The sequence below is a fragment of the Dromiciops gliroides genome, chromosome 1, assembly GCF_019393635.1.
Source record: "Dromiciops gliroides isolate mDroGli1 chromosome 1, mDroGli1.pri, whole genome shotgun sequence".
Lineage (NCBI taxonomy): Eukaryota > Metazoa > Chordata > Mammalia > Microbiotheria > Microbiotheriidae > Dromiciops > Dromiciops gliroides.
This window is the reverse complement of record NC_057861.1, coordinates 124282948-124295136: the sequence shown is the minus strand read 5'-3', so window position 1 is coordinate 124295136 and position 12189 is coordinate 124282948. Positions and strand designations below refer to the sequence as shown.

At 34.3% G+C, this 12189-nt stretch overlaps 1 protein-coding gene across 1 annotated transcript in view; it reads right to left on the bottom strand.

Annotated features, from left to right (window-relative positions):
- Window positions 1-12189, bottom strand: part of CSMD3 (CUB and Sushi multiple domains 3) — a 1584452-nt gene that overhangs the window by 681244 nt on the left and 891019 nt on the right. The gene's annotated exons all lie outside the window — the stretch shown is intronic.

Genomic DNA, 12189 nt, shown 5'->3' with positions numbered 1-12189 from the left:
ATCCTCAGCTCCAGCAACTAAGAGAAATAGGCTGCTGAAGTTAAATTAATGGGAAATTTTCAGGGGGGGGGGGAGTGTTCACATTTATTTTTAAGAATCTGTGCCAAGGAAAGAGAAAGTTTAATTGTCACCTAATATACATCTATCTGGTTTTGGAGAGCAAATTTCACTGTTAAGAGAGAGAGGTTAGTACCATTACATGAGCTTAATATTCTTCGAGAAACATAAACTTAGGAATGATGGGGGATTGTTTATTTCCACTTATGAACTATAGTAATCAGTTCTCAGTCCTATATTTTGAGAAGGACCTTGTTAAACTAATGGGCATCTAGATAAGGGTGACCAGGATTTTGAAGGAGACAGAAAAGAAGGCACAATGGGTAGAAGTTGTAAAGAGGCAAATTTAGTTATGACGCCAAATGAAAAAATTGACCATCAGAGCTCTTACAAAGTAGAATAGATTTCCTGAAAAATAGGGGGTTCTTCTACCTCATTTCAAAAAAAAAAAAGAAAAAAGTCTGGATTCTTGCTTACATATGAGTTGTATTTGGTGGCTCAGAAGTCTCATCCAATTGTAATATTTAGTGAATGATTCTGTCAGATCCCAGTCAGAAATGTGGTAAATGTGTATTTTAGAGTCCTGCTGATAACAGATACACCACTGGAAGGCAATGAGAAGTCCATATCTAGTATCTTCCTAACTAAAAAGAAAACAAGACAAAAAATACTACAAGAGGGAAGCCACAGTTCCCTAAGGATGGCCAGTTGTATCATCTGGATCAAATCATTTAATAAACATTTCTGTAACCAGATTAGAAACACGAAAAGTAAACCAATTCCTTTTATTTTCTAAGTCAATTGAAATCTATCACTGAATAATATAAGTTGATTATTTCTTCAAATAAAAAAATACCAAGGAAAAATAACAGGCACACAGGTCATCCAACAAGAAGAAATTGACTGTGATTTTGGGGTGATTAACAATAAAAAATTAACACATATTATAGAGACCATTCATATGTACCAGAATATTATTAATATTTATTTATATAAATAAGTGGCTTGGTACATACATAAGTCCATAAATCGACACCAGATTAATGCCAGATGTTACTAATTAGTAATCTGAATTTAAATAAATAAGCTAAATGTACAAAATTCCATGTTTCAATATACATGCCCTCAGTCATTTAAATTCTCAGAAAAAGATGTGTTGTAATCCCTTTCACATTATGTCTCTGGGAGCTATATGTCACTGCTGGAATCTGTGTAGACAAAGCTTTTTTATTAAAATTTAAGCAATTTGCTTTGCAAAAAAATACTGATTTATATAACATTTATATTCTTTAATGGTATACAAAATCCTTTTCATATTTTTTTTCACAGAAAAACATACAAAGTCAGTGCTGCAAGTATCATTAGTCCTGTTATACTGATAAGGAAACTCCCAGGCTCAGAGAAGTTACATAACTAGCCTATAGACACAAAATAAAAGGCAGAACTGAGATATAAATTTATCCCCTTTTGTCTATAAGACTAGAACTCTTATACAGTGCCTGGCCATGGTAGGTGCTTAAAAATGCTGTTTGACTTGACCTTAGACCACTTTTTTTTTGGTTGCATCAATCTCACGATTAATATTTTTATCACTGGTAAAATCACATATGAAAAAATATGAAAAGGACTCATCAAGATTCAAGCATATATTTTGAGGGTTTTTTTTAATGTTAGGGGATATACATTTTGCTATTCTATTATTTCTTGGTCATTTTCATAACTAAAAGTAAATATTATTAGATGAATTACTAAAGTTATCTAATCTGTGACCATATTACAGAGTGAATTTACCTAGTATACATGGATCTTTAACCTGAATTTTTGTTTATTTTAAAATGCTTTAACAAAATTAACTAGGCATATGTTTTTTAACTTGAGAATGAATTTATCTAAGATTCGGAAATGACACATCTTATTTGACTTGGATATAAAAGTACTGTGTATAATTAAAAAAATAAATGAACAGAAGATATATGAATGCAATTTCCAAGGAGTGGCAGCTAATTATTTGATCCTAAATTAGTATATTGTGGTTACTTACAGATAGAATAGATTTATTCCACTAAGAAAAGAAAATCTTGAAATCTTTAAAAAATTACTTCATTTTTAATCAACTTTAAGAATATATAGATTTCATAAACATAAATATTTTTTAAATGAAACACTGTTCTTGTCTATTTTCACTGTTAAATTAAACATTGTATGGATTTCCATAATTCATAAAGAAATACATATATTTCAAAATGTATTTTTACATCAGAGTTTATTTCCTTAATCTTCAGAGTTTATGTAACAGACTTAATCCGACATGTCTGAGGAATACGATATCCTGAATAAATGGCAAAATAAAATATTAAAAACATTGGGGGGGGGCAGCTAGATGGCGCAGTGGTTAAGCACCGGCCCTGGATTCAGGAGTACCTGAGTTCAAATCTGGCCTCAGACACTTGACACTTACTAGCTGTGTGACCGTGGGCAAGTCACTTTACCCCCATTGCCTGCAAAAAAAAAAAAAAATTATAAAAAAAAAAACATTGGGGGTGGGGGGCAGCTAGGTGGTGCAGTGGATAAAGCACCAGCCCTGGATTCAGGAGGACATGAGTTCAAATCTGGCCTCAGATACTTGACACTTACTGGCTGTGTGACCCTGGGCAAATCACTTAACCTTCATTGCCCCACCAAAAATAAAATTTTTTAAAAAGAATGAAGCAAAAAAGATAAAAAAAAACACATTAGGTACATGACTGTTAAAAGTAATTTAATCTGGCATGGGGAAAGGGATATATTACAAGAGGATTAGATATGGAGCCAGGAAAAGCTACCCACTCAGTAGGCTAGAAAAAGAGAGACAATATTTCCCCTCTTATTCTGTATTCCATCCTCTGACCATGAGAGTGCTCTGAAGCTTTTTCTTGGACTCCTCCTTACCAGGGTAGATGGGAGGTAAAGGAACATCTCTTCCCAATCCCAGGTTCTATGGTGACTACTCACAAATAGAAGCTAGAATATGGACTCAAATATGTGAGCATGAGTTTAGCTCAAGGCCCTTGTTGCTGCTTCTGTTCCTTCTGTTTTGGTTTGGTTTTGGTTTTGGTTTTTTCCCCTGAGCATAGGTGACCAAATAGCGATCCTTAGATGAGTGGTTACAAATGAAAGGCTACCTCATGAGTTTGCTAGACCAAGAGCTTTTCAGAAAGAGTTACCCAACAAGGGGCAGCTAGATAGAACAGTGGCCCTGGAGTCAGGAGGATCTGAATTCAAATCCAGCCTTAGGCACTTGACACTAGCTGTGTGACCCTGGGCAAGCTCGCAACCCCAATTGCCTCACCTGGCAAGAAAAGGTGTTTTTTACAAGCATATGAGAATGAGAAAGGGGGAAGGAATAAACATTTATACAGTAACAACTGTATGCCAGGCATCATGCTAAGCATTTTACAAATATCTCATTTTTTCTTGCAACAACCCTGGGAAATAGGTGCTATTATTATCCTCATTTTAGAGTTGAGAAGAGTGAGGTATAAAGATGTTAAGTGATTTATTTTATGTCTAGTAAGTGTCTGAGGCTGGATTTGAACTCAAGTCTTCCTGACTCCAAGTCCAGTGCTTAATAATAATAATGATAATGTTAATAATAACAATAATAAACATGTATACATCCTCTAAGAGACTTTCATTTCCTCTCAGATTCTCACAGAATTATGAAGTCTCAGAGTTGAAGGGGAGATCAGAAGATATCTTGTCTGACATTTTCTCATCAGAAGTCCAATCTAAAACATATGACCAAAATTTTCAATAAGAATCTGGTTGTAAACCTCCAGTGGATTTCTGATAAAGTTGATTCCACTGTTGGATAGTATTGGAAAGGTTTTATTATTATTATTAATATTATCTGAAATCTTCTTCTCTTCCATTCATGGTTCTTCATGCCATCCACTGCTTTCTTGGCCCAAAGTCAGGATAATTTCTCTTTTCATCTCTCTATCACATAGGAGTAATGGACTAGCAGATTGAGGGGAAGAAGGCAAAACAGAACACTGCACAGAATACAGAATCAATGAGTTCATTAGTAGGCATATCTTATCCCAGAATATATTTAATCTATCCAAACAAGAATGGCAGGGTTTTCTATAGGCCCAATTAGGCCCAATATTTCTCTCTAACTGATAATAGGACATGGCCTTATTAGTAGTCCAGATACTATACTTTCGTTGCATATGACCCATTAAATAAGCCTCCAATGAAAATTAAATTTTGTTTGTTATATGTGAATTGAGGAAGATAGGTTCATAGCCAAGCCTAGATGAAGAGAATTGGGGAGGGGGGTCAGTGATTGAGTGGGTAGCCCTCAAGGGCTGAGCAAAGACAGAGGGACTGACAGTTCTGAAGTATAGTTCATTAGAGAGAACAATAATGGGAAAATTCAGGTAGGATCAACCTGACATATCTCAGAGTGCTAGTCTCCTTCCTAATGACAGTAATTTCCTTATAGCCCTCAAATAGCTAGACAGTCACCTAATCTTCTCTGAGGAGGACTAACTAGTCCTAAATTGTGGAAATAAATGCAGTTTGTTTTTAAATGATGAATGTCATCAGTAGCAAAGTAGTATTTGTTCAATTCAGTTTCAACAAGCAATTACTTATTGAGCAACTATTATTTGCTTAATACTATATTAGTATTGTTATCTTCCAATATTTGGTACCTGACTAAATCATTCTTCCTCACCTTATTAGAGAAACGTTTATAATCCTACTTTATGTAGTCACACTTTATGGGTAGTGTAATATATATTGTCAGACTTTAAGAGTGGTTCCAAGTGAAACATCTCTACTCAAAATAAAGGCAACACATTCTACAGAAAATGAGACATAGCAGGCCTATATATATTGCAAATCTACATCCTCCCTAATTTCTTTGAAAAGGCCTTAAGGACTCCCATGTATCAATGGTCTAATTTTAGAGGATCATGAAGAAATAGAAGTTCTGAATCCTAGTCATATGGCAGTTAAAGTTTTATCTACTTTGTCACTGACTTCTGAGAATCAATCACAGACAGGAACTAAACATATAATGATAGCAAAGAAAGCAAATGCATTACTTCCAATATAAAGCCAACATTTTCCAACACACAAGGAAATTACATGATACTTTCCCATGTAAAATCTACAGAAATTAAATGGCTATCTTTAGATTAGGTCTGGAAAAGGTTTTAGCAGGTGTTTCATTTAGAACCAACGTGCTACTTAACAGGAGTGAGCAGTAATTACTGAAATTATTTTTAGCAGACTGAGTTACTAAAGCTATCTTCACATCAAAACTTGAAGCATCTCAAAATGAACCTTGCTTCAACTTTGTTCTCAGGCTTCACAGTATGAGAGTTCTAAACAAAGATTCTCAGGGGAAAAAGAAAAAAAACTTTTACTTGAACCTATTGACTTCTCAATTATCTTACCTTTTATCATTACTGACTCTATTAGTCAATTATCTGGTCACTTAAAGCAATTACCAAAAATGTTTCTTTGATAATTCACTTAACTTAGGAGGCTATACTCCCTAAAAAAATGATTTCTTCCAAATTTAAATTTTATGTGCGATATTTTGAAGTCCTACTTCAATGCTTTTTCACGGCAAAAAAGGCGAGCCAAATCTTGGAATATTTACTAGGGAAGCCAGAACTCTGACAGATTCAGAACATGGTGAAACAGTTCTTAATGTCTATTCCTGTGCATCAGTCTTGCTACAATGAAGAGAACCTCATCATTTATCATTTATTCATTTTTCATTCATTCATTGATCATTATTCCTCATCAGTAAAGAGGAATTCTTCGGCCATGGAAACCCTAAATTTTATGTAACTATATGTTAATGGTCTTTATTCGCTTATAAGAATATACTTACTTTGAAAATAAAAAGTTTAAGAGATAACTGAATCCTGGAGAGGGGGAGGGGAAGGAGGATGGCATGAGATTAGCTAACTGCCCATCAATGGGATTAACACAATAGGCCAGAGAAAACTGAACCCCAAAGTACCTAAAAAAACTAATAGCTCTGAATACTGCATGGCTGTTAGGTATCTTTGAAAAATCATGGAAAAGGGATTTGGTACACAAGGTTGAAGAAGGGGGAATATATTAGTTTTCAAAAGGGGAAGAAACTGAAGTCTACAATGCTAACTTTAATAATTTAACTAACTCCTTGAAAATGTATATAAAGTATTATTAAAGGTAAGGTTTTAAGCATTTGGAAATAGAAATAATGATGACAAAGGACCAGCATAGCTTCATCAAGAAAACAGTCTGGTCAAGTTAATATCATTTCATAAACTGGTAGATTTGTACCTTAGACTTAGTAACCTGGATTTTAACAGATTTTACAAAGTCAATTATGCTTTCTTCATATACATGTATGAGTGATGTAGGATAGAGGTATTGTTAGGAGGATTTAAAGTCGGTTGATCCTTCTCCGAATGATTATTGTGCCAAAATGAAAGCAGAGTTGCAGTTTATGGAGTACTACTATTCCTGTGGTTCTTAAGCTTACTTTCCCACAGGTGGTTGGCAAGGATGTTGGCAGGGATGGTAGGCTCTAGCTCCACAGAGATCATTCCATTGGATGATGAATTTAAGGATTGCCTAGAAGCAGGGCTGGTGGTCAAGAAGCAACAGCACTAGCAAAATGACAATTACAGTGGCTTTCTTGCCACATAAAGCCAGCATGCCTTTTTCATTTTAAATAAAAAAGAAGACAGCCTGATCCTCTGGGATAATCAATTTACAATCAAAATCTTTATTCAAAAACCCTCCGTAGGTCTTAGTGAATAAAATAAAACACATCATCTTGGTATTGAAGTCTCTCCCTAGTCAGGTTCTTAGCTACTTTTACAACATGATTTTGCATTACTTAAATTTATGAAATTTAGTTCTAACCAAAGTATATTTAGTGAAAACAAGACAGGCAGCTAAGTGGCATAGTGGATAGAGCAGTGGGCCTAGAGTCAAGAAGACCTGAATTCAAATCTAGCCTCATACACTTATTAGCTATGTGATACTGGGGAAGTTATTTAATCTCTTCTTGTCTCAGTTTCCTCAACTATAACACAGGGATAATAACATTACTCAAGTTACAAGATCATTTCAAGTCTCAAATTAGATATTTGTAAAGTACTTAGCATAGTGCCTTTCACATAGTAGGTTCTATATAAATGCTTCTTTTCTTTCTCCCTTCTTTCCTTCCAAATGTGATGTCATCTTCTGTTCATATGCATTCTCACCGGCAATTCCTTTTTTATTTTAAATAAACATTTTTATTTAAAGTTTTGAGTTCCAAATTCTATCACTTCCTCCTTCCCTACCTACAGTTTCCTCACCCTGAGGAGGGTTTCAGATATATTATACATATGCAATTATGCAAAACATTTCCATATTAGTCATTTTGTATAAGAAGACTCGAATAAAAGATAAAAGTGAAAGAAAGTAAAAAATAGCATGCTTCAGTCTGTGTTGTCAAAATCGGCTCTTTCTCTGGAGGTGGATAATATTCTTTATCATTAGTCCTTTGAGATTATCTTGGATCATTGAATTGCTGAGAATAGTCAAGTCATTCCCAGTTCTTCATCAAACAATATTGCTGTTACTATGTACAATGTTCTCCTGGTTCTGTTTACTTCACTATACATCAGCTCATGTAAGTCTTTCCAGGTTTTTCTGAAATCATCCTGCTTGTCATTTTTTATAGCACAATAATATTTCATTAAGATCATATGTCCATAGCTTGTTTAACCATTCTCCAATTGATGGGCAGCCCTTTGATTTCTAATTCTTAGCCACCACAAAAAGAGCAGCTATAAATAGTTTTCTACAATAGGTCCTTTTCTCCTTTTTTGGATGTCTTTTGGATATAAACCTAGCAGTGGTATTGTTCACAGGCTCTTCCTTAAGCCTAGATATGTATTCCCTTTGTTTCCATTCCTCAAAATTCAAGTCTTCCTTCAAGGCCCAATTCAGGTGTTATCTGCTCTGTTGAAGCCTTTTATTTCTTCAGTAATTTCTGTTCTCTCCTTCCTCAAATTTCCTTGGATTTACTTTTGTTTTGTTTTTTTGTTTGTCTGGTATATCCTGCCTGTGTAATGTAAGCTCTATGAAGGTCAAGGCTCATTAATTTTTGTCTCTGTATCCTCAGTCCCTCAACATATAGTAGTCACTTATTTTATCCTTATTGAATTGAATTGAATTGAATTGAATTAATTCCTTCAAATAACAACTTCTAAAGGCAATACTGCAGAAGGGTTATTTTTTTTGAGAGGCCATGCCAGAAAACAGCATAAAAAATAATTATGAATTTATTTAGTGGATTTGTCGCACAACTAGATTTTAACTTCCAGGGAAAGTATACCTCTGAATCTATCAGTTTTTATTTTTTTAAGAGTTCTCTTTGAAATTCAATGAATGTTAGCAAAGATGGCATGTTAAGACCAGGATAAAGAGAATTACAATTAAAGTAATGAATTCAAAGTGATAAATCGTAATGAATGAGTAAAACCCCTTTTGTTGATTGAAATAACTGTAACAGAAAATTTTACTATAAATATAGTCATATGTACATATATGTGCCTATAAATGTAAATGATTATAGGGGACTATGTTATAAGAGAATTAGGAATCATCCTAACACCAAAACTAGTTTTTGCAATACTTTTTAGCCACTGCTTGCTGAAACCCTAGAGGAATCCACTTAGTAAAACTATTTTTTACTTTTATAAAAAACAAATTATTTATTACATAATTAATGAGATCATTAACATACTGAATTTATCCTCCATAGAAAGGTTATAATAAACACCACTGTAAAGCAAGGATGGAAATAAAACAAAGATTTAAACATTTTCATTGGTACTTAACTAATTTCTACTGTTTCTGCTTTTTATTAATTTCAATCTTGAATGAATGATCTGCTAACTTTCCCTTCCTTTCTGTTATAGCCTTCAGCATTAAAAAATTAATTTCAAAATGTATTTCATCTGAGTCTGCTTGTACTTTCCTTTTTATAATTAATTGAAAAAACTCTTTAAATGTTGAAGTCTAGGGGCAGCTAGGTGGCGCAGTGGACAGAGCACCAGCCCTGGAGTCAGAAGTACCTGAGTTCAAATCCAACCTCAGAGATTTGACACTTACTAGCTGTGTGACCCCGGGCAAGTCACTTAAGCCCAATTGCCTCACAAAAAAATAAATGCCTACTAAATGTTGAAGTCTTTCAAGGTAAGTTAGCAAGCATTTATTGAGCACCTAATCTGTGCCAGGAACTGTGCTAAGTGCTGGGGAAATAATTGTTGTTATTTGTCCTTCATTCTTGAAGAGGACTGTGAAATTAGGGTGATGTCATGACTTGCAGTGAAGTGGATTCAACCGAGGGAGGGCTGTGCAAAGTCACCAACCTTACTCTCTTCTCCAAAGCCATCTGGGTCCAGTGGCAAGGGGTGTGTGTGTGTGTGTGTGTGTGTGTGTGTGTGTGTGTGTGTGTGTGTGTGTGTGTGTTTGTGTGTGTGTGTAAGAGGAAGAATAGAGATGGCCTAGATGTTTAAGGCAATTGGGGTTAAGTGACTTGCCCAGAGTCACACAGCTAGTAAGTGTCTGAGGTAACATTTGAAATCAGCTCCTCCCAACTTCAGGGCCAGTCCACCTAGTTCCACCTCACCACCTAGCTGCCCCACTGGGGAAACGAAGAAAGACAAAAAAATAACTCTTACTTTCAAGGAACTTATAGTCTAATGGGGAGAGAAAATATACCTCCTCCCAAACTGTTGTCCAGTTTCTTTCAAAGTGATGACCATTTCTTTAAAAGGCAGGAACTAGACTATTCCTTTGGTCTACTCTTCTAATTCACACTAAAAAATTAACTCTTGTCATCTAATTCAATTCAATTCCATTTACCAGATCTTTCTTAATGGATGAGAGTACTATGATTACTTCTAGTGCATGTCTCTCTGATCTTTCTCCCTTATCTATAGTGCATTTGAAATATAATTTTATTGATATGATTTGTTTTTACATAACCTAATTTCCCTTCTATATTACTATCCTCCCCATAATCCACGAATTTTTTCATTTCATATTAAGAACACAATTGAAATAAATTACCACTTCTCTGGCCTTAGATAATATTTGCTCACAGTTTAGGTAAAATATGTTTCTGCTAAAAGAAACTTCTCTTTGAAGGGTGAAAGTCTCCTTTGAAACCTTTTAAACTCAACTTGAACATTAACCAATACATTTTTGAAAACTCTGAGGAACTAAGAAAAAAATTAGAAAAACTACCTCACATATTGGCCTTCCCTGTCTTTTGCTTTTGTCAAAAACAAAATAACAGAAGCAGCAGTAGCAGTAGCAGTAGGAAGCAGAAGAAGCAGAAGGAGAAGAAGAAAAATCAGTGAGTGTTTCTTTGTGGGTGTAAGGTAGAGACTGGATCAAGAAGATTGAAGGACTTAGGTTTTATACAACAAGGTAGCATATATAAAGTGCTTTTATTGTATAAACTTTAAAGAGTACATATAAAGTGATTTTTTCCATTTAGGAATGCAAAGCTTAAGATTGTGTGTCTTTTTAGAAAATCTCCAATTATGGAACTCATTTAAATCTTATTAACTTTATCTAAAAAAGTTGAGCATCACCATGAAGCAAAACTGAAAAACAAACAAACAACAAAAAAACCCTTCCCTCACAGTAAGGGGATTTAATTTTGTAGATTAAAAAAATACCCTTCTATGGGAATATATATTTGTGATATCATTAAATATTTTACTATGTTGTTTTGCTTTTATGATGTTACTATTAAATATCATATTTATCATGGTATATTTTTATGACTATAAGAATAAATAATTAAACTTCAGTTAGCGAGAAAATTCTACTTGTTAGAATATTCTATCCCCCCTCCAAAAATCCCTTTCATCCTCTGTTGTCAATAAACATTTATAATATAGCTTTTAAGCATCTTTTACACCTGAATTAAATTTTATTTCTCTTCTGTAAAAAATAAATCAATCCGGGGGCAGCTAGGTGGCGCAGTAGATAAAGCACTGGCCCTGGATTCAGGAGTACCTGAGTTCAAATCTGGCCTCGGACACTTGACACTTACTAGCTGTGTGACCCTGGGCAAGTCACTTGAGCCCCGTTGCTCCGCAAAACAAAACAAAACAAAAACAAAAACAAAATAAATCCATATAATAAATAAAATTGGTTTTTTTGTTATCAATATTTGCTTGTTCTAAGTATTCAACATAGTTTTGTGCTTTCTAAGTTTAGTTTAAAATTTTCTTACATAGTACTAAACACAAACACACCATTACTCAGTTCTTTATTTTGTCTGTAAATCAGTAACTTTGAGAAGGGGAGGGGGGGCGGGCAGAAAAATCTGTCACAGACACGTACATTTCTCCCTCCATAACAAGGAACAATGTGAACAAGCTTTAACTGAATAGTATTTGAAAAATAAAATTGAATGACATTTGAAAAATAATTGAGGGGCAGCTAGGTGGCGCAATAGATAGAGCACTGGCCCTGGATTCAGGAGTACCTAAGTTCAAATCCAGTCTCAGACACTTGACACTTACTAGCTGTGTGACTCTGGGCAAGTCACTTAACCCCAATTGCCTCACCAAAAAAAGAAAAAAGTCATAAAAATAAAAATAATTGAGAAAAAACAGAAATAAAGAATTTTATCACTATCTGCACTGATAACTTTCCCATTATTTTGATGTTTTTCTCATAGTGATATCTTAAGATTTTCTTTCTCTTTTTCCTTTTGGTGAGGTTTGAATCTTAGGTAGTACTAGCATTTTACTATCTTTCATTGTCTTTGTATCCTCAGTGGCCAGGACAGATTAAATACCAGATAGATAGATAGATAGATAGATAGATAGATAGATAGATAGATAGATAGATAGATAGATAGATAGATGATAGATAGATAGATAGATAGATAGATAGATAGATAGATAGATAGATAGATAGATAGATAGATAGATAGATAGATAGATAGATAGATAGATAGGCAGGCAGGTAGAATTAAGTGTTTACTATGTTGCAGGCCCTGTACTGAGCACTGATACATGTTTGTTAATGGAGGGATGTATTATAAAG